The following is a 24,489-nucleotide window of genomic DNA, read 5'->3' as shown; positions in this document are numbered from 1 at the left end:
CCACTGCTGTTCTGTAACAAGGGTAACCCTGAAAACACTGAAAACATTTGGAAACAAATTTCCATTCAGTAATGTGGTATTTAAGTTTGGGTATTGGTTGCCTTTTTTCTTCTCTTCTTGTACAACTCAATCCAACTCGTCCAATCCAGTGGATGCCGGAGAGGACGCTCTCACAGACTACAATGAAAAATGGTTCACCCTTCTAGGGACTCCAGCGATAATGGCCTAATAGTTTTTGCTCAGCATGCATGTAAGCAAATTCTAAATTTACATGTTACCCAAGGGAAAAGTGAGTGAAGGATTCTGTGAAATTCAGTTTGGCTTTATTCTTTTAATATTTATTTATTTATTTATAACTTTTGAGAATCATGAACAGGACATCAAAACCTACTTTGTAAAAACCTCAACAAGGCTCCAAGATTTAGCTCAGATAGAACAGCTTTCATTCTTATCACCAGGTTTTCTGTTTGCACTTCGAACATTTTTCTAGGCTGGATAAAGCATTATTATCCCCATTTTATGCAGAAGAAAGCTGAGGTGGAGTGCTGTGAAGAAATTTGCCCAGGTCCTCCCAGAAAACTATCTTCAGGACTGACAACACAGGTGGTAAAACTCAACTTTTCTCCAAGAAATATTTCTCTGCTGTTAATAAAATTTTAAAAATTGGCATCATGCACCATTCTTGATTTCATTTCCTGTTGGAAAAACACAGGCAAATCATGCTACTAGCAAAAATTCTTGGAAAATTAATAAAACCATAAATCAAATAAACGCCTGAAAAACAAACTGAGAAAAAGCCTAGGAAGGTTAAAGAAGCATGAGTTTGCGGAAAAAAAAGTTCTGAGGACAGTAGGTACTTTTGGGTTTTGCGGCAAATTGTTTACAACCAGAAATGGAACGACTGTTGAAAATCACAGAATATTATCATTGGATGCTGGATGCTGTGCTCGCACCCATTGGATGGCACGCTCTGGCAGGCAGGTCTACGCAGCGGCCGGAAAGCGTGAATACAGCGTGGATGCTAGCAAACACGAGCGTGAGTAGAGTGCGGAGCTGTTCAAGTACTCCCAGAGACACACACCACCCACACTGGAGTGCAAACCATACCAGTCTTGTGCGAAGCACCTAGACCCAAGCAAGCCTGGGAACGCTGTCGCATGCTGGAGTCACCTTGACTGCAGAGTATGCGCACAGGGTAGAAAGGCCACAGGAGTCAGCTTGATGACAAGGACTTGGAGCACTCGAGAAGCAGGAATACCAGGTCTGTCTAAGAAGCCATTCGGAAGCGGTCTGTGAAAACATAAGGCGCACTTCACTTGGGATAATGTTAGGAGTGTGGGCAGCATTCCCCACTGATTTTTTTTTTTCACCGCTGGTGTTGCATTAAGCTGTTCGTTTATAAACATCACAATTAGACAATAAAAATTTTGAAAAAGGCGTTTAGATGTACATGAGTATTTGTATTGCTAGCAGCAAAGAGAAGCAACTTTAATTTCTGTTCAGAGTACGGTCTGGGCACCTAAAAATCCTGTACATAAATGGTATGTGAAATCCATGGCCCATCAAGTCCAAAACTATTTCTTGCCAAGATGATTAAGCTTTATGAACAAAAGACCTTTTTTAAAAGGTGCATTCAAATACAAATATTTAAATGATTATCCTAGTATCCAAAGGAATGAATATTTTTGAAGCTCAGGCCACTTAATTCAATGCTATGTTTGTAATTCTATTGCCTTAAATTTTATACATTTTTGCAATATCATAGGATTTCTGCACTAAACCTGCTTAAAATTTAAAGAGATGTAACTTCATCTTCAACTAAATATCGCAAATTCCATTGGTGCGTAAATATTATAAAAATGCACACTGCGCAAACACGAGTAGGCAGGATACTCCCAAAATAAAACTGTTACTTCCTGATCATAAAATAACACAAGAGTCAAAGGATAAATGTAAAATGTGGACTATGTAGTGGTAACGAGAACATTCATTGCAGACTCCTCACTCCCATATTGATCACCATTTTGATCTCCTGAGTGGTCTCAGGAATTCAATGCATTTTAATTAATTGTGGGGCAAAATATATTCATGTGACTCACAGCAGCAGTATTTTTCCCCAAGGATGTGAGGCAAAACACACAGAATTCAGTGGAAAGATTGCAGTTGACTTTAACGAGCTTTGGACTGCTTCCATAGCATGTGAGGCATATTCACCAAGATCAGCCAACTTCAGTCAACTTTGTAAAGACTTTGTCTTTGGAGGAGTTGTAGACCGAGATCTAAAACCCACTTCTAACTAATATAAAAGATGAAGACCTTACTGAAATGCATGCCAATAAAAGACGCATGCACAAAAACCCTCAAAGAGGTTTTAAGTCTTCAGTTACCCAATGTCTGCGAGGACTGGCAAGGTTCCCAAGTGATAACTGCCATCAAGCAACACAACAAAAATGTTTTACTCTAGCAATTCTGTGACACATGGACACTCTCTTTTAACAGGTGTCCCCTGAAGATCAAGTAGTTCTTTTGATGTTTATTGACAGTCGGTCCAGCTTCCAAATGAAAATATCATTGTTATGATTAAAAAATTTACTCTGCCATAAATCTCCAGGTTATAGGTGGGAGAATGAAATGGCAAAACCCCAAACGGTTGAAACATTTATATCACTTACCTCTGGATTCACATTGTCAACATTTTAGAGTAACAGTAACTATTTTGCTGCATTTAATGTTTAGCACCAAAATGGGTATTCAGTTTTTCTATATTGTATCAATAGTTCTGTGATAATTCACCTCCAGAATTGGCAATCCAGCTATTTTTGGTTTCTTTAGTTTTGTTACTACTTACTTTTTAAAAATGCAATGACTGTGTCAGAAGCATGATTTATGTATTACTCTGAAGTTCAGGATTTTTTTTTTTTTTTTTTTTTTCTGGAGAACAGTAACTCCTACAAGGTATTTAATTAAACAAATCAGATGCTAGCATATGACAAAAATAAAAAAATACAGCAGGCACTCAGTCAAGAAAATGTGCACAATAGAGTTCCTTGAAAGGAAAATGATACTAGGATCAGTTCTAGTTCAATGCAAATCTTAGTAAGCAGGCAATCAAAAGCTGGCTCAGCTACTTTATGAGGAAATTCATGTGTTACTACATTGCACTATGAATTTTATTTGGGAGAGGGATCACATCCCAGAAAAGTACTTTTGACAGAATTCTTCAATTTCCTTCCTATTTTGCCTCTGCAATATTGTTCAAATCTTCATGTAACCAACACTCATTCCACTGTGTAAAGAAAAGTAATAGAGCAGAAAAGCAAAGCTTCTCTTTGTCATTCAGTTATATCATGGCTCTATCATAGATGATGATATATTTTACAGTCACATACTTCATGGTTAAAACATGTATCTCGGTGTCCTCCCACACAACAGGTCACAAAGCAACCCAAAAAACCTGAGCTGAAAGAAAACAATTAATAAGTTGCCTGGCCTTCGCTGTCAGCCATTTATACAGGTGTTCAGCGTGCCATGTCTGAGCACCCCACAAAGATTAATGTAGTCTTTCAACACCTCTGTTCAGGGAGTAGACTCATTTTCTAAGGGCAGAACCAATCCAATAAAAAGCAAATTGCTGACACCGAATCAAGAAAGCTTGTCAGAGGTGAAAATTGAGCACAGGTCTCCCAGTCCCAGATGTGGTGGCTCGATGATTCTCTCTTGATGGCCCTTTTTCTCAAACACACCCCTTTCCTCATCTCAACATGAAGGCTTCTGCAACATTCAACAAAAAGTAAAGTAAAATAAACAGCTGCCCAAAACAAACTGGGAAAACCTTTCTGCCTTGTCCTTAACCAGTAAGTTCTGCAGTAGGATTAATGTTACCACATACTAATGCGTGGTTGTAGTGCCTTTTTCCTTCTCAGTTCTGAGTGTGACCACTCTTGGTTGTGTGACTGGTAAACCACAGTGTAAACCACCTTTTCTATTTAGGGATGCCTCCCTCTTCCCCTACCCCACCCCCCCTTTAAAGTACAAAAAATCCAAAATGAACTATCTGTTTCAAGTGCTATTGAAATAGGTATTAATTCAATTAAAACCAAGAAGTAATGGAGGATGGTTAAAGAGCCCTAAGGAAACAAAATTTTTAGTGAATCCATACCTTTATCTATCCTTGAGCATTCTCAGAATTGCCAGTTTAAATCTTGGACTTCACAGAGAGCTAATAAGCAGAAGGAATTCAAACTGGTTGTGTAACGGGACACATAAAGCAACAGCCGTGACGGTCAGACTCTGCTGGTTTCCATTCTGTCCATTTCGATGTCAGGAATAGTAGAGAAACAGCTCTCTGAAAGAGCTGCAATTCCGCACAGCGTGGTTATATTTCTCCTAAAAGACACAAGAAGACAGCCTGAACAACCAGAACCTAGGCTGTGGTTTGAAAAAATGGCAATGATGAGAAAAGAGCAATATTCAGAGTGACTTGATCTCATCACACATTTTCCAGAGCTGGACTTTTCAGGTAAACATAAAGGCTGCAGCTGCTGTGCTAGCTCTGCGCTACTAGAAGGTCTCTCTTGGGTTTGCAGCTAGCAGTAGCACAGCTTTGGGAGGAGCACACCTCTGCCACATGAAGCCCTACAACTAATCTAGGCTCCTTGTGTGACTAATAGAGAGAGATGGAGAAATTGAGCCCATCCCTAACATACATCTCTCAAATAATAAGGGAAATTTGCCCTCTGGTAATTGGGGTTTTTTTTCTCTCTGGTCTCTTGACAAAGTTGGAAGCATGGACAACCAGCTCAGACTGAGGCCTAATGTTCAGATGGCCAAAGTTAGGAATAGTGAAGCCAGTTCATGGTCTCAGTATTCTGGAACTGCAGAAGAGAAATTAGAAAACTTAGAAAAATTACCATCAAAATCAAACTTCCAAGGCTTAGCAGCAATTGAGTCAGGGCTTCAGCGCAGGATTTGGGCTGGTTGAGAGCACTGTGAAGGAGGGAGGAATGAATAACATGGCCATGTTCATGGCACCAGATATTTTATGGACATAACTAAGTTAAATTAAGACTTGGTAAAATCTTACATTTTTCTTCTGTCAGTTAAAAATGATACAACTAGGACATATTACTGGAACTGACCTCTCATAAATCATGCAAGAAGAAACGGGCTGTTTTGTATGCTGTCAGTATATCATCACCATGTGTTCAAAAGTGAAAGGAAAAATGAGAGTTCATTAATAGTTACTTTATTTTGTTAAAGACCTCAATTCACCTTATCTAGTACCCATTTCTATAAATGTTTGTTAGTACATCTTGTCAGATAACATTTCATTCTGTTAGCATTTTAGGTGCTAAAACTATTTAGTTTTATAGAATGTGAATGACAAACCACTTAGCAAATAAGATGTACACTCAAATATTTTAGATTAATTAATTGTAAATCTTCACATCTTCCTGTGTTAATTTGAAAACAAGTACTCCATATAATAAATCACTATCAGGGTAGGCTATCTAGTTCTCACACTCTACTTTTCTCAGCAGATTTTTGCTTTTTGAGAATACAGAACAAAGCGTAAGCCATTTTCTATTGCTCTCTTAAGATTCAAATGAATTGATGCTCTCTTAGAAGCCTAAAACTGATAGACCTGAATTTTAGAGTCAGTTTTGGCCAGGTGATGACAATGACGTTCACTGGGAACCATTATGCCATAACTTTTTCAAAGATCATTTTTATGTTTTTAACAACACTGAGTTGTTTTCATTAAGTTGTAAAATTACACAATACATAAATAACAAGTTCTTAATTCTGTCTGTCATTTCAAAGGAACAGAAGGAGCATATAATCTGCCTTACTACACTTGTAATCATGCCTTTCAAGGTTTTCACAGATTTTCCTGCTGAAAAAGACTCATTCCTTTTTAAAATTGTACACGTTTTTCAGACCAGAATTAACAGACGGAAAAGAGAAGGTGTAGAATTTTTATGCTAACGAAGAGCATTCTAGGCATTTTAGGATTCTTATGTTGATAATTTCTGTCTTTCATATCAGCTCTTTGTCACATCTTCGCTGTACCTGGGCTTTAGTACTTGGAGAAATGCAAGTATAAGTACAAATGCAACTGCACAAATGCACAAAAGTTAGATGTTAGGACTTAGCTGCCACTTGGGCAACTAATTCAATGCTTGTATAAAGCCTGAGTTTACAACTCTTTATACAATAGATTTATGAAGGGAGCAGTGGTATTGTTCGATCTCACCTTAAGCTCAAAAACTGTCCCTATATGGCAGCAAGATGAAGACAATTTAGGAGGCTTTTTAAAAATACGAGATTGGAACGGGCCTGCTGGTGTATCTCATTCCCTCTCTGCAGTTATAGGAAAATGCATACATAATCCCTTTCACCAACAGAAGTTTATGAAGTCCTATGTTAATTAAATTAGGATTTGTGCCTTATCAGATTAGTATTTTTGCTATTCTTATTGGAAAGCTGTTCCGTTGCATTAATCTTCTCATTGCTACACATTGTCTTTTGATTTCCAGTTAAATTATAATTATGGGCCATGTACATTCATTTGTTTCTGTTTACGTCAGTGAATGCAAGACAGAAATGAATGCCTGTAACAGACTAGATAAGATGCTGGTAGTTAGGACACTGATGCTTAATCAGGACAGCAATACGAGTACAAGTTATCACATTTTATACAAATACTGTAACCTCTGGGCTAGCAACTTTTCTACGCAGACATTCCCAGCTACCAGCCCCAGTTCCACTCATACCAAATTCTGCCTTGGACTCAAAGAATCTGTGCTGTTGAAAGTTTTATTGAAGCTGGAATATTTCAGAAAAAAAAAAAAAAAGCAAAAAAGCAAAAAAAGCTGTGGTTCTGATGAAGTACCACTTTCCAACACACATATAAACCATTTCACCAGATAATTCCTGACCACATTTATTACATAACTAAATGGTTAAAGGAACCTCAGAGAATAAGTGAAATAGAGACCAGTTATGTTTCCTGAGAGACCTCCTAGCTTCCCGATTTTACTGTGGTTATATTCCCAAGTAGTATGCAGCATTCTATGGGCTATGATTTGCTGAGCAACTGAAAGTGTTTTTGTTTACACTTTTACTTTTAGCCAAGTCCATATAAGCAAGTTCAAACATTGCTGCCATCTTTTGATTGAAGTAGACTGAGCTCCCTGAGGGGCAGGGAAACACTGGGTCCATAACTGAGAAATACATGGATTAGGCAAAGGAAAATTATTTATGCAAAGAAGAGAGCACATCTCTTTTTGTAAGGAAGAGCCAGAAGACAGTGAAGACCCTATTAACTTTACACACTAGCTTTAACCAGTTTCTCGGTTGAGCCTGGTGCTGCATTTTCCTCACATCACTTTCAGTCATCAAGTTAAAAAATTAGAGTATCGTGGAGATACTTCCACCTACGAGACTGGATTGGGTACCTGGGGAGAAAATAATCTGCCCCTTTTCCAGAACTGCCCGCAGTTACTTTTCTCAAGAGCTGGAGTGGTGCGTGGGAAGAAGTGTGACCCTGCGAGGTTAGGGCTAGGTCCCAAAAGCACAGTCCAACCCCAAAAGGCCTGGTGAGCTACCAGAGAAGTGATGATTAATTTATACGGGAAGTTTCTAAGTCTTCAAGCGCTGAAGATTATTTCCTCTTTGCTAAAGGTCAGCTTTTACACAACCTATTCGCAATGAGCTGCATTTAGTGCTGTGAGCACTAAAGTAGATACTCAGTGTGAACAATTCACTGAGACAACAAGCAGCTTTCAACTGAACAGTTACAAAGGTCTTTTGCAGTAATTGCCCTTTAAACAAGCTTACACCATGATCAGAGAACGTCAAATTTGGGAGGAAGTTTATTTTTGCAAGCTGTTGAATGTGATAGGGTGTTTTTCTTTAAATCATAAATCTGCTGACTTTTGTGGAAGCTTTTGGAAACTATGAAACATGCAATTGTTCCAGTGAGGGGTTTGCTGAAAAATGCCTGATGGTTATCTTTAAATTATTAGTTTAACTAAACAAGAGAGGTTGAATAGCTGTTGGATAGATATTTTGCAGGGAAATACCTGTTTGTGTCTGCATCATCCATCTACACTTCCCAGCTCTCCTCAAAGCCCAACAAAAAAACTCTTCTGGGCCTCAGTGAGCTACTTTGATTACAGCAAAGGATTTAAATGCAGTAGAAAAGATACTGTGAGGAATCTCTGCAAGTATAGAGTTAACATAAGCCCCTTGCCTGGTCCAAAACCCATGCAGTGAATGATAGCTTTGGCTCATCACTAGACAAGCAATTTAGTGCTGCTCTCCGACTCCCAGCATCCCTTAAATGGTGACTGCAAGATCATAAGTGTCTTGAGCTTTTCATACTTTAATGGCAGTCTCATATAAAGGAAAAGTGGATTCGGACTTGAGGATAAAGGGATAGAGGATCTAAAGGGCATGTAGGACTGTTGGGTTTTTTCTTCTGCATATTACAGGATTTCTCTTTAGTGTTACTGCTGGATTTTTTTTTCCCCAGGGATAAAATTCACCTCAGCAGAAAAAGTCAGTGGACAAAAAATAATACAGCCTCTCAAATCTACATAAGTCTAAAGGGTTAAATTTTATTTTCACTTTGAATTATCCCTATTATCAATTAAACCAAAGAAATAACAATCACTAACCTACCCTTACCTGACATTAGCATGTACTGAGCTTAATGTGCTTTATAAGCATGAGCTTTAGCTCACAGCTGTTGTGGAACAGGCAAGCTGTTTTTATGCTCCTTTTACTGACAGAGAATCTAAAGCAAAAGGGGAATTGTACACCTGCTGATAGTCACCCAAAACTCCGAAGAAACATGTCAGAGATCTCAGAAGGGAAGGGCAGCTGGAAAAGGAAAGGACAGTAGAGGTAAGAGAGTGGGTTTTGATCCACCTCCCTGAAAATGTGCTAAGGACTCTGGGATAAGCAGAGGAAAAGACGTGTTGAAATGGATTATTTCTAATTTTCTTCAGAGAGTAGTAAGGTTGGGAAAACACACTTGGTTCTTTTCAGGAAAAAAAAAATCATGCTCGGTTCTGATTAAAGAAAATGAGTATAAACTTGTATTTCATTTCAGAGTTTCCCCTTTTCTATACAGATGAAGATGAAGCTTAACTGTATTGTAAATTCATCACAACATATGAGAAAACTCATTAGGCTGGGCCGATAGCAGATGCTATAGGAAACAGCATGCAGGGGACCATATAACCATTATCACGTCTGATCACCGTCAAGCCTCCCGCCCAACCACAGCGGCGTCGTACGAGGAGGTTGGCAGCGTCAGCCCAGGACCAGAACTGAATGGATGCCTCAGGATCTGTAGTGACAGGCTTTTGCCTGTTTTGTCATCGCACCTATAGCGTTCAGTTACATCTAAATAAGGGTGGAAAAGAGTCTTCTCAATTCAAATAATCTGCTATTTCTTGGACAATTCTTATTGTCATTTATAAACTGAAATAAACAATTATTTCTAATATCTTCTAATGTTATTCCCAAATGGCTTTATCTGAAGTTTATTATTTTCAGTGTAGGCCAGCAATGAATTCAAATTAAATGCATATTCAATAAATCATTTTATAATGTGACCAAAACAATATATTGGAGTTAGTCAAACTAGTTCCTATGAAGTGACCTAAAACTTTGCCCAGGATTTATAACTTCTATAAATGGGCAGTGGTAGGAGTCAGCTGAAAAATATGAAACAATTGAATGCTTTTGTTAAAAACATTTAACACTATATTTTTCATTTCTTTTAAACAATCATGGCTATAAATTTCCTGCAGGAGACATTATTTCCCACACAGTACAGAAATTACCTCTGGGACTTCATTTTACTCCAGACAAAGCACGAATTCTTTTGCAGCGTATGTGAATATCTGTGTGTGTGCGTGCTGTTTATAATGCAATAGATTATTTAGCCTCCTGCAGTTTACAAATAATAGATGGAAGTTCGCATTGCTTCACTACAATGGTAGCTTTCTGATGTAGAGGAGTAAACCTATTTACCATGTGAAGCAGGGGCCAGCGTTTCATTAATTACTTTTGTCGGACCAGGACCAGGATTATTTGTGGGGGGAAAAAAAAAAAAAAAAGTACTGTATCATATAGGGTGCCTTAATAATGAAATAAAATGATCCCAAATGGTAAAGAGATTATGGCTGAGACAACAGCTTTATTCAATATAATGGTATAATGCTACAGGTGTAAGATATAAGCCATCACAAAGAAATAAACAGCAAGATGGTCAGGTTTTACTGCCTCTCACTCACTGCCACCTATGGCAAAGCTCCTTATTAAAAGATGGTATTATTTTGCTAAAGCCAGGGACTGGGTCACAGGGTGCAGTTTCTCGCTCTGTCACAGGGTTGATCGGTGACTTCAGTGTGTTTATCATAACTCCGTTAGTAAAATGGTGCCATTAGCATTTCCCCCCCCCCCCCCCCCCCCCCCCCCCTTCTCTTTTCTGGTTAGATTGCCAGCTCTTCCCAGCAGTCTCCCATAGAAATGACCTTCCGTTAACGTATCTAGAATTTCTTTTAAATGGCTGAGAGAACTGGGGAAGAACAGACTACAGAGTTAGGATGAACTCCCTTTAAATATAGAGAATTTTTCCTGTCTTTCCTTGCTCACCAATCAGAACACAAAAAAAGATCATGCAAAACCGTGTATAAATGCTGCTACTGATAAAACACTAATGATAATAAAAAAGGATCCGTTTCCCAGGGAGAAATTACTAAAATTAAAATAATGTGCCAATTATATTTTCAACGGCAAAAAAATGTTCAAATTAAGCATTACCATTTTTTATGGTTTGGTATCCCTTTTTAGCTTTTCTAAAGAAAGCACATAGTTTGAACTTTGTAATTTTGATTCCTTTGCACCACCACTATTTTAAATAATATATTAAATAAAATACTATGTTTAAACAATGAATCACAATAAAATGTGAATATTTTCAGAGTTTTTATCACTTTGGGAATTTCTAAAATTTTGCATTTCCCACCCCAAATTCTGTTTACTGACCAAGATTTTAGCCTACTTTTTGGTCCATGGGAACCATACAATGGGAAAACTCCAGAAAGTCATAATGGACCAACTGAAAAGTGAGAGAAGAGAGATCACAAAAAACCCTGCAGTATAAATATATTGAGGCATATGCAAATTGCCTTGATACCTGTCACTAATTCTTTCTGTTAAAGGTCTAGCACAGAAATTTTAGAATAGCATAAGAATATCCTTCAGTGTGAAGGTTCTTGGTAAAGAGCACAAACAGGACGTGGAGGGAAAGCAACAGCTTGCAAACCCTGCTAATTGCACATTAACATTACCTTTTTTTCACATTGGTGTGACCACTATCACCTACCCTAGTCAGATAAAAACTTTTCCAGGACGTTGCTGCAATAAAGAATTACAGAAATGATAAAGGCACAGTCATAAATCCAGGCAAGGAACAACACTTTCCAACTCCTTTCCTATCGGCTATCAGAACCAACTGTTGAAACAGATGTAATGTAAACTGCAGCTCTGTCACACATACTTTCAAGATGTGATGTCCTGGTCAAAGAAGGATATGGATTTGTTTATCCTAAAATAAAGACAAGAACACTGACCTAGAAGATCAGATCAAGTATAAAGTGGCCTAAAATAACAAACAAACTGTATGTCATATCCACAAGATTCATTTCTCAAGTTTATACGTGAAATTCATGAGCAATTCTGGAGAGGCTGAACCTACAAAATGGTATTGGGAATTGAGATGCTAAGAAACTCCCAGAGGAATGTGGGATGCTCAGCACCTTCTAGGATTGCTCAGGTGGAGGGGGAAAAAAAAAAAAAAAGTCAGAATGCCCCATTATATTAAATCAAAGGGCTTGATACTAATGGCTGTATGCTGTTCTATCTTGATTTTAAGGGACTTATTTCTGGAGCAAGAAAGACTGGCCCTCAGTTGAGGAGGGCAAAGCACTTAAACTCGGCATACACAAGTCTGTGGGACCTGATGGGATGTGGCCATGAGAGCTGAGGGAGGTGGCTGATGTTATTGCTTGATTATCTTTCAAAGGTTATGGTGATTGGAAGAAGCTCCTGAGGAATGGGAAAAAATCAAATGTCATCTTTATATTCAACAAAGGCAAGAAGGAGGATCCAAGGAACTACAAGCTGGTCAGCCTCATCTCCATCCCTGTGAAGGTGATGGCGCAAATAATCCTGGAAACCATTTTCAGACACATGAAGGACATAAATGTTATCAGGAGTGGTCAGATGGATTTACAAAGGGGAAATCAAGCATGGCTAACCTGGTAGACCAGTACAATGAGTTGACTAGCTTGGTGGATGACAGGAGAGCAATGGATGGTGTTTACTTCAACTTCAGTAAGGGTTTTGACACTCTCTCCCATAACATATCCATAGACAAGCTGATGAAGTAACAGGTTACATAAGTGGCAGTGGGGTGGATTAAAAACTGTCTGAACAGCTATGCCCAGAAGAGTGTAATCAGACACAGAAAATCCAGATGGAAATCAATCACTACTGGTGTATCTCAGGGGTTGATACTGTGTCCTTACCATTTAACCTCTTCTTTAATAACCTGGGCAATGGGATAGAGTACACCCCACAATGAGTTTTCAGATGATATGAAAAGTAGAAGAGTGAGTGATACACAACATGGTTGTGTTGCTGTTCAGAGGGACCTGGACAGGCTGGAGAAACTGGCCAACAGGAATCTCATTAAGTTTAACACAGGGAAGTGCTAAGTCCTGCTCCTGGGGAGGAATAACCTCAGGCACCAGTACATGCAATGAAGAAAATTAAGCCAAACTGCTTCTCAATACTGCGCACTTACAGGATGAGAGGCAATGGGCACAAACTCAAACACATGAAATTCCATCTTAATACAAGAAAACGCTTTTTTACTGTGAGGGTGATCAAATACTAGAATACATCGTCCAGAGTGGCTGTGGAGTCTCCATCCCTGGAGATATTGAAAACCTGACAGAGTATGGTCCTGGGAAACCTGCTGTAGGTAACCCTGTGTGAGTAGGGGTTTTGGGTGAGATGATCTGAAGAGATCCTTTCCAACCTTAGTGATTCTGTGGCTCTATGATCCCAGATTAGCTTGAATGTAAATCAATGCAGCCTCAAAACAAACAAACCAAACAAAAACCCTCAGATAATAGGAAAGAGTAACAAAATCCATGACAATACCTTTTGCTTCTAAATTATGTTAGACCTAGGTAAGTAATGTCTAATTATTTCCCGTAAATACTTGCCTGATAGTTTTATAGGTTTTTTTCCAGCCAGCTTGGTGATCCTCCCATATTTGGCTTCTAAGTAAAATCATGCATCTGAATTTCATTAGTGAAAATTTTAATCTCAAGCTTAAATACTAATAGAAAACAAATTTTAAATCTTGCTTCCACAAGCAGTTTCTCTAGAAACACAGAATCACAATTAGGTTTGCATAGTCAGGGATATACAAGTCTTCCAGATTGTGACCAGTCACAATCCATAAACACAGCTTGAATTCCAGCCCTTTAAGATTAAAAACGCTGACATGGAGAAAATAAAATTCATCCAAAGTAGACATGGCTTTCTGTGCCTTTAGGAAAGAACTCCGTAGGAGCTGCTTTTATGTATTACTTGTACCTTATAAAGCTGTAGACGCATTAACTAATTAATATCTGCTGCAACGCTAGGCACAAAGAAAATATTCTTCTGCATACTATAGTACATTTTTCATATCTACAAAAGTGGCTTACCCTGATTATGCATAAAACAATGGCAAATCTGCACTAGGCACTCAGGAACACTTAGTGTCTGGTCTAGTAAGACATACCTATATCTTTTGAACTTCATGAATAAGTCCACCTTGTGATCATTGATTAATAAAGACTGGATTGCAATATTGATATCTGCATTGTTCTCAAATTCTTAACTATAATGAAAGTTGAAAGACCTTTCTAAACATCCACATTCACTACAAGATATATTTTGAGTTCGGCAAAATTTATCCCCATGAAGAGAAAATTCCGGTTTTCAAGATTTATGAGGCACTTACACAGTGATAAGATTTGTGCTAACCCTCTGTGCAGGAGTGTATTTGACCCTTTGTGAACTCAAGGGTGTGTGTTACATATCAGAAGTCCCAAGTCTGTGGTGGATTCAATAAAAGGCCTTATCTCTTTTGAAATCAATAGCAACATAAAGAGAGATATACATATTTTTTTAAGCAACACATATGTATTACTTAGAGAAAAATCGCATTCAATCCCATTACAGAAAAATTGGAGAGGAGATAAATGATTTTTTTTTCCCAATGGAAATTCCTTAATATGAATGTGAATGGTATGACAAGGAGATGGTCATATGAAAAGAAGCAGTGAGTGGCAAGTTATTGAGACTTTTAGATCACGAGTGCAAGCTCTTTGTCAGTCACTCTATAGTCTCTGCTTCAAGTGATACTGAAAGCCACTGTTTGTTGCATATCTGCTTCATATTTCACACAGTATAAAAATTCAGGATGCAGGAAATGTGTCACAAGGAGAGAAGGGAACAGTGTTCAGGGGTTTCACATTAGTTTTATGTTGATTTGATTTACACAAGGTAATATAAACCCAAATGTACTGCTCATCAGTTCACAAAGGAAATAAGCACTAAACTTGAACCACTGCTTTGTCAAAGACAATAGAAAATGGGCACAGTAGTTTCCCAGTGCAAAATGTCTGGAATTGAACTAGCAGTTTTTCAAAGATCTTATCTGTTTGCATTAGGTAATTCATTAGGTAATGTCAGCAATCCCAAAGTGTCGGATCACACGAGGGATTTTGAAGCAATACTGCCATTCCGAACAGTGACTATGCAGAAAGATACACACCTTCCATCTTCCTAGAAGGTTTTCTTTGATGACATGAAAGCAACAGACCATAACACACTATAGATTTCTGTGTAGAAAAAGTGAACTTGTAGCACTGAGTCAGAATAATTAGCACAGAAATTTTTACTAAGACCAGTCCAGCAAACTGGGTTGTTGTCAATACACTTGTCTCATTTATTTCCAAATAGCATAGCATCTGCCTAGTGAAATAATACTTTAAAAAGATCAAGTTTTAAAATGTGGTCTCTAATTTACTTACCACATTTTTCATTAAAAAAAAAGGAAAGTGGGAAAGTAGGAAAGTGGACATGTTTGTTCTGTTTTGTGTAACTGAGTATTCAGGCTGATGTATTACACAGCACAAAGAATCAGGAATTGGTTATGGTGATTTATCTTTATACAGAATGAAATAGTTAATCAGTGCCGTTTATCTTGTTGGAGAGAACAGTTAATTGTACACTTAATTCTAAACCAACACAAACCTCTATTGTGTTCAGCTGTAACAAAGTATATAAAAAACACTTCACAAAGTTCAGGCAAAGACGTCAGCAGAACCACAGAGGTGTTATGCGCAATAGATCTGAAAATCAGGGAGGCTGGGAGCAGAAAGCAGGACCTCATACCGCAGGCATAAGCACGTACTGAAGGCATGGTCTTTCCTGAGACCTTATTGTAGTCCAACTTCTAGCGGGCATAGCAGTAGAGCTGCTCAGAACTGATATAAAGCTCAAGGAAATTTGAAATATAGAAATTTGATTAATATATTTCCCACAGTCAGAGCAATATTTTGAACATGTGTGTTGCTTCAAAAAACAAAACCAACCAAACAAATGATACTTCAAGAGGTATCTTACGATGTTTTGATTGTAAGTGTCTAAAAAGGCATTACAAGAATCCTTTACTTACAGTGCCACTTCATCATGCAGAATTACAAGTGTTGGAACTACATGGGTCAGATACAGTTTGTCCCACCACTAATTTTTTTTCCAACCTTGAGTTCAGTTTTACTTGCTTTATTAAGTAAATCACTTGCACTTAATTTTTAATGTACTTAGCCTTTTACTCTGAAAGATGCCAGTGTTTCTCTAATAATGATACTTAACAACATCTCTTAGAAGGGGGTAGCTGAGTTTCCCAGTTCTAGGGATCTGTGAGCTTAAAGAAGGTAAAGACAGGGCCATATAACTAACAAGAAGCAGGGGTCAGCTCCTGCAGAGATTAAAACGGACACCAAGAACCAGACCTCTCAGTCTGAGTCCTAACCCAGTGATATTCAACTCTGGCAGTCTGCACACTATTTCTAAGGAATAAAAAATAGTCACAAATTATTAAAAAATATGCTACTGTTGGTCTAAATTCTGCAGGTTTCTACCTCCACCATCGACCTAAATTTCAAAAGTTGGCAGGTTGAAGAAGATTGAAAAACTTAGCTCATTTTTGACCTTGAAACTCACCATGGTTTTTATTTTAGATCATTGATATTCATCTTCACAGAAAAGCTGAAGCCAGTCTGTTGAACTATTTGAGTTTAACTTCCAGGTTTTGCATAAAAGTTTTCTTTTTAGGAGCGGATGTGAAGCTGCAGATAAAACTGAGGTGGCTAAAGACCTTTGATGCTTGTAAAGATATATCCTCAGAATGATTGAGGTTACTGATCGGAAGAGAGATGAGCACACTTTCAGACTGAATCTTGGTCAGTTGGTGAAAAAAAAACTCATGCAATGTAACTTGTAATTGGAGGGACCTGGTCTGAAGGATGCCCTATGTTTATTTTCTCAGATGGGCAGAGTCAAGATCAGCTGCTTACTGGGAAAGAGGGAGGGAAGGGCTGCAGCTCATCAGTGACCACAATTCTTGAAGTCTTGTGCCTATGTAAGTTTACAGATGGTTGCATAAGCTGCACAAGTGTACTTACATGCAGGGAATACTTTTACAATATTAAGCTAAGAAGCCTTAAACTTTGAGCAGTTAGTCATGCTAAGGTACTGCATAGGTCCATACAAATGTAACACACATCCCATTTAAGGTCCCTTTGAACCACCAAGATAGGACTGAGAGGACTAGAGAAAGAATCAGGCTCCAAATGTTAGCTTGGATTTTAATAAACATTTAACTTGTTAAAAGTATATTACCCTGCAATGAGAGGTGTGAATAGTTCATGTGAACGCTCCCAAAAGGGGTTTAAACCAGCTACTTCAGTATCAATAACGATGTAGCCCTGGAAGCATAGAGTCAAGTTTCCTCAGCAGGTTATGTAGGCTGTGCAGAGCTCTAGGCTATCTGTTCCAAGGTATTTGATTTAAAGCCGGATGAGTCTAATTGAGGTGCCTTTACATCTCACTACAGTGCAGACACACTTAACAGTATAGAGGAGAAACATAACCTGTATGATTCGGCATGTTCAAAGGAACCCAAAATCCCAAGGAACTGTACAATGGGGTCTTTCGAGGTGGAAGTGTTGATGCCCTCACAGTGTAGGAGCTTGAAAAAGAAAACATGCAGGTCAAAGACCAGAAAAAAATCTCTGCCCATGTTAGCCTCACTGATAAATCCTCTAGCTCAAAGCCCCACTGAAATCATGGATAAATTGGATTGTTAAATTGAAATTACTGTTGGACATGGTGGTCAATTATTCCCCAGATTCCCAGTGGATTAAAGTTTTCCAGTGAAATTGTTGTTTCTACAAAAGAGATGTTAGAAATGTGCATTATGCAGTTTAAATATTACTGAAATTGATGCCAAGAAAAACTTAGTGAAAAGTTTTGCTGTACACCCCAATTTATTGCTGTGTATACAAAGCTATTCCTTAAGCCAAAAGCTATGTTAAACTATAACAAGTTTATGTTTTATGCAGAAGAAGAAAAGGTGAGAAGGAAACAGAATATTTTTCAGTATTAAAGCGTATGATGAGAAACTATATTCCACCAGAGCACAACCATTGGAATGCTTTTGTGGTACAGAACTTTTTGGTTTGGTAAGTTTTAAAGCCTGTAGGTCATCTGGAGACTGTTTCCAGCTCAGGAAGTTTTTGAGCATGTGGTTAGACCACAAAGTGATCTAAAATGCTTTAAGAAAATATGGTTTCTTTTTCCTCCTAAATTTCTTTATGTCACATTTGTCAACAAACACATCACTGCACAAATGCCATGTGATCCCACAGCAAACTGCCTTTAGGAGTTGAGATTCTGCCTGCCAAGCTCATCTAAGAGTCTCCTAAACCATGTACTCTTCTTGAGGGCCACTGCATCCCTCATCATGAAGCTACATAAGCTTCATTACCACAGTGATCTGAAACAATGGTATTAACCTGACAGTTTGTGACATAAAGAAGGCAGGGCATTGTTTCATGAAGCTCAAAATCAGTGAAAGACTCCTTAACTCTTCCACCAGCAGTGAGACAACCAGAATTGTTTCATGAGTACAAAGACAAGTAGAATATTTGGTACTGCAGTCAGTGAGAGACGAGTTTTTTTTATCCCTTGACTGAAACATCTGAATTGCTCTAGGAAAGACTGTCAGTGCCTACAGCATTATAAAAAGCAGAAAGCAAGAAAGCCTTTCCTATGGTCCTAAACCAACTTGGACTTCAGACACCTTCTATAGTCATTACCCCTGGTGAAAATCCATTTTGTTAACCTCAGCTACTCCGAAATTATGGGATTGAAAAAATGGTAAAACTGTAAGAAAAACATCATTGAATACTGAGGTCATGGAAGTTGGCACTACTAGTGTTGATATTGCTTTCAATCTGAAAGAGGGCAGGCGGAGTAAAAGGAGTACATGTCCCTATTGGCCTGAACCATCTGGTTCAGCTTCTGAGACAAATTCTTCTCTCCAATTAGCTCCTCTAATTTGAAAAAAAAAACCAAACCCAAAACCGAACAACATTCAAAACAAGTCATAGTTGAACCATAACATTAAAACTAGTGATGCTATACTTCTAAGCATAAATAAAATTTATTTCCAATAACAAATAAACAGAATAATGTCAATTTGTGTTTACATATCTATTTATACCTATGAGGAGCTACACTGTTGCTTCTCATAATGACTCATATTAATGATAGATTCACATTATAAAATGTGACCTAATTCTCTCAATAATAGAAATTTGGTTAGGATGATATAAGTTACCAAACTAAGCTGTCCACACAATCTAAATATAGAGTATTAAAATTTTGGTTATTTGAAACAAAGAGACAATAAAACAGCAACCATTCACAGAAACAGAAAATACAGGCACTGAGTACACAAATGTATTTGACATCTAACCAGCTGTATAATAATTTGATGGATCCCAGATGCTGCAGAAAAGCAAGGCAAGAGCATAACTATTCAACTTATTTGAAACAGATATACATTATTTATATTTATGCCTGTAATAACGTGATGGACAGGGTATGAGTTTCAGACTGAGTTTACTACATACACAAGAAACCATAGTCCTGTCAGTAAGCCACCTGAGTGGTCAAAAATGAAAGGTACTCTAATATTTACTGTGAGAAAGTAAGACTTTCCCAGATAGCCTACAAGAAAAAAAACCCTACCTTTTTTCTTCCAGAATATATCAATTACAAAGGGTCCTGAAGGAGGGGCTGAACTCTTGCGTTCACTCAAGATGCTCTGAGAACTTTCACAGAGTAATCTTCACATTGGAGCTCTGTAAACAGATAAATCCATAAACAACTTCAGACCTGACAGAGCTATATGCCACAGCAAAAGGTATGAGGAAGGATGGTCAAAGATTCATTCACGCTGAAATCCTAAGCCAGCAGCAATAAGGCAGCACATAGTAAACAGGGGAACACGGAGACTGGGAATGGGGAAGAACGAACGCCAGGCCTGTTAGAAAGGAAAGGCTCCAGGTTTTCTCAAGGTGACAGAACTCGGAGAGAGAGACACCTTTTCTATACCATCTTCTCTGGCTACACAGCATGACAGGAAGTTACAGAAAGACCAGGCTTTTCTAATATTTTATGTTCACAGGAAGTAATTTGTGGTGCAATCTCCTTGCCTGTAGAATGCTCTGCTACTTGCAAAGTCCAGCAGCTTTATCAGGAAGTGGGAAAGGGAAAGGGAGAAGGGATTTTGTGTTACATCTCCGCACAGAGTCCATTGCTTTGGTTTTTAAATGGTTCAGAAGAAAAGCATACAGCTAGGGGAAATCTTGTTGAGTCTGTCTTACCTTTTGTTTCATGTAGCTATAAAAATGAGGGGTCTTTTCTCCTTTAGCCTACCTTATTAAATATCATATGACAATAAATCTGATACCACATCTCATTTAGGACTCCACCAGTGGAACAACATGCTTTTAGCTGTGCTTCCAAGCAGATACCTGCAGAGTTGTCATTTCCTGAAGTGCAGCTCACAGATGTTCTCAAACCAGCTTCAACCTGTTGCATCACATTTGGCACTGGGACAGCTACAGAAGTCATCACTCCCAGCCTACCACTTGCTCTTCTGCCAGAGGTTACCATAATCCTCCCAACCAGGATGAGGCTGAATTGGACATGCATTGAACTACTGGAGTCTGGGGCTTATTAACTGAAAAATCACAAATTATGTTGATAAGTCAAAAAGCAAATTGCAGACACTCAGGAGCTGCTACATGCCATGTTAAGATTTCCTGTCTGAAGAAGTATCTGGAAGAAATTCCATTGGCACGTACTGCTGGAAACCACTGCAACCACCGCTGCAAAGCTGCCACCTTGAAAACCAGCAGCTTAAGTAGAGTGCTCTTCACGAGGCTGAAGAGATGAAGAACTCAAATGCAGCCCCCAGCCTGCCTGAGATGCTGGGTAAGTACCCAAGCAGCTGGGACACACCAAGCTCTGCACCACCACCACCGTATTGCTTGCACTGCTGCTTGAAGCAGCACTGAATACAGGAACATTACAGCGTGATAGACAGAAAACTTAAAACCACAGAGGACATGCAAAGTGTAGGTCTTATAAAAAAAGGAGAGTAGAGGCTACCTACGGCACACGGGAAGCACCAGAAATTCAAGTGACCCATAAGCACATTCAGTCACTTATCATGGTTCACAGGGGATGGAAAGAGTAAAGGTGCTCCTCAGCAAGTTTCCACTAATCGTCCAAGCATCTACTGCTACTGATGTGCAAAACACTGCAAATCTCCTCTTGCAGGGGTGCCCAGAGATCAAACTCCCTCACTAACCTCTGTGTACCTTCCCAAGAGCTGTTCTAAATATGGATTATTGATTAAAAAAAAAAAAAAGAAAAAAAAAGGAGGAAGTGTAGGAGTGAAAATGTAGGGAACTTTAAAAAATAAATTCAATTGAAATATAAAAATTAAAAGCATATGGAAATACCAGTGATTACTCATCATTGCTGCATTTTCTAGCTTACAGTGTTCGCTACAAAGTCTCTAGGTAGTTGCAGAAGTCACCTTCAAAAGGTATAATTTATAGCCTGCACATATAAAATAAAGTATGTACATGTGTGTTTATGTATATATTTATAAGGTAATCTTGGATGAGAATTTAAGTCAAACATGATACAAAAAATATAGAAATTCTTCCATAATCCAGGACTCAATGGTTCTTCCATTTTTTACAATTGTTATTTTAGCTGGGAAAATCGTATCATCTATTCTTGTCTTAATTAATTAGTTACTTCACTTTGTTCCAATAGGTACTCTGTATATCATTTCTAAAAACAAACCCTTTAGGCAAAGCCTTTCTAGACATAAACCTGCCTGCAGACTCACTCTTAAGCTGTCACAGGCGATTCTCTGCCACAAGGTCCGAAATCTCATTCACAGTGGTTATCACATCAGCAGGATTACACACTTGTCATGTTATACACCTGGTTATGTCTTTTGTAGAATGTGCAAATCCAAGATTAAACCTTCCATGAGAAGTGAAGAAAAAAGACCTCTTCTCAGGTAAGAACAATAAAATAGATGGATTAGTCAAAAGGATTAGTGGCAGTCTATTATATATCCTACTAGCCTAGTTTAAGTACTTATTCATGCTGCCTTTCTTCAAAAAAAAATCTCTTTCCAGAAATTATTAATTTTGAGGCTATGTATAAAGTCTTCAATGGACAGGAAAATATTTGCGTATCATGCTCCACTTTTACTGGAATTCCAGCCATGAAATATAAGAACTGCTTTAATTCAGTCAGTGCACAGATACTAACCTTACAGAGAATGATAAAGCTGAAAGTTTAAGAATACAGTGTGGGGCTTTGACGGTTTTCTTTATACTGTGGCATTTATTTTAGTTCTGTATATATGTAATTTTAAGGAACTTTATTGTTGCAGAGTTGGATCTAGAATATAAAGCACCGGTGGATTTTATGAGCCTGTCTGGACTATCCAAACAAAAAAATCCTTGTAGTAGGCAAGTTTAAGGCACTACTACTCATGAATTTTAATGAATAGGCCAGCATGCATATGTAACACAGCCCTGTGCTGAATGGACTTATAAGTATTTTAATGTGTTACCACTGGCTAAATTCTGAGGAAAGATGGAGTGGTTGAGACATGTGCTTTAGATCAGGATGATGTGCATTTTCTTCTCACATCTACAGTAGCTTGTTCTGGCCACAGTACTGTGTGTAGAATACAGAAGACCAGGAAACCAAGATAGCCAAAAATCTAACTATATCTACAGACCATATTACACAGTCATTTTTGCCCCCCGCCCCTTTTTTTTTCCCATACTCTTAAATTCTAACTGAGCGATAACTGATGAAAATGTTCTTTTTGAGGGCTGCAGCCAAGCAATCTCAAATGAAAACTAATGTCCATACACTGGATGTCCCATTCATCTATCTCTTTCAAATGCCATGTCATCTTTTGGTCTTTGGGATTCTTTCAACATTAAAGCTCCAGCAAATCAAATAAGTTAGAATCCCAATATTCTTTGTTTTGCAGGGTTTTTAAAAGTACACAGGGACATATTTCTAGCATGTACAAAAATACTGTTTGCTATATATCCATGAAATTAGATACCTATGAAATACTGACCCCCCCAATTCAAACATATACTATTTTGTTACAGAAAAAAACAGTGTTTTCCACCTTCCTGAGCACCTCATTGTTTCCTTCCTTCCTTCCTTCCTTCCTTCCTTCCTTCCTTCCTTCCTTCCTTCCTTCCCTCCTTCCCTCCTTCCCTCCTTCCCTCCTTCCCTCCTTCCCTCCTTCCCTCCTTCCTTCCCCTTCCCTAAAATGCTACCTCACCTATCATACATCTGGTTCTGGACTACTAAACCTGTATGCCTGCACACACATTTTCATTGTTCATAAAGCAATGATTTTCTTTATGTGACCCGGTCTGAGAATACTAAGTGTCTCTCACAACTGACCCTGTGTCCTGACTGTTGTTGCTTTTAGAGCATGGTCACCAGCCAGACTCAGAGACCATATTGTAATTTTATGAGGCTAATGCTTTTTTTCTTCTTGTCTGCAGCTGACATATTCTCCTGAGCTACAGAAAATGCTGTATGTAGGTAAACCTGAGAAGAAAATAGGTCAAATGCCAATGTTTTTTAAAGGAATAGGAAAGAACCACTCTGTCAGGATTTCCATGAAAAAATAAAAATCCAAACATATAAAAAAAATCCTGTTCTGTTTTTGTTCAGATTTCTCTGATTCTAATCCCACAGCAAAATATGCAAACTCTGCTTTATTTCCCTTTGATCTGGGCCAAATGTATTTCAAGAACACACTTAACTCAGATCATGTAGATTCCAGGCTCACAGTCGAATTAATCTGAATGGTCTGTCCCAGTTCCAGCCCACCATAGCGGTCTTTGGAGATGAATGAGCAATCAAGAAACAGGCTGCTGACTGAGGGCTGGAATTCAGGAGCCCTGCACAGTGGTACCACTCGCTGGATATGGCTAGGCTATGAGCTAACCTGCCTGGCACAGATATGACCTCTGCAGAAAAGAATTCCCTTTTCATTCACTTCTGCATTCGCTGGGAGATCTCTTTTCTCTAGGAGACCCAGCCACTGCTGCTGCCGCCAAAGCAGATGCTGTCTACGAGCAGTCTAAACATGGCTTTGCCATCACCAAGAGCAGCACAGTTTTGGCAATCCACATCCCCAGCTATGAGGGCAGGTGGGCCAGAAGGAGCTGCCAAGGCAGACGTTGCCAGCCTGCTGTGGGACTCAGCCGCACGCCAGACACTTCTCTTGAGTGCAGTGATGGGACCTCTCAGGAGTTAACATCATCTCTTGCTTGTGAAAGTCTCCTCCAGATCACCCTCTCATAGCTCAAGAAATATATGTCTGTGGTCTTGATCATAAGAAGATTTGGGCATACAGCTCAGAGGGTGTGGAAAGCTGGCCACTCCGTGCACATCCTATGAAGGTGTGTCAAAAGCCAGTTGTCCCAGAAATGAGCAAGGAGTTTCCTGAACTAGCTGCTAGTGGACTAGCTTGGGTGCGGTTAGTAGGCCAGTTCCAGCATTACACAACTAATCTGAGTTCATTTAGCCTTTTGAGTCAATTCTTCTTATGCAGTTTCATCTCATCATTGACCGGTTTTGATTGCAAATCTCCTTGCAGCCTCATTTTCCTCTGAAAGCAAGGTCAGA

The 24,489-nt window shown here is 38.6% G+C and overlaps 1 long non-coding RNA gene across 1 annotated transcript; it reads right to left on the bottom strand.

The window, feature by feature from the left end:
• Positions 1-377: 377 nt before the first annotated feature.
• LOC129206138 (uncharacterized) lies at positions 378-21,235 on the bottom strand. The gene is made up of 5 exons (XR_008577014.1): positions 20,256-21,235; positions 19,468-19,580; positions 4,160-4,386; positions 1,171-1,290; positions 378-695 (listed from the first exon to the last, which is right to left on the bottom strand). It is a non-coding gene; the product is annotated as an uncharacterized LOC129206138 (long non-coding RNA).
• Between the last annotated feature and the right edge of the window lie 3,254 nt (positions 21,236-24,489).

Source organism: Grus americana, chromosome 1 (assembly GCF_028858705.1).
Source record: "Grus americana isolate bGruAme1 chromosome 1, bGruAme1.mat, whole genome shotgun sequence".
In the NCBI taxonomy this organism is placed as follows: domain Eukaryota; kingdom Metazoa; phylum Chordata; class Aves; order Gruiformes; family Gruidae; genus Grus; species Grus americana.
Note: the sequence above shows the minus strand (reverse complement) of the source record. Positions and strands in the feature narration are given on the sequence as shown.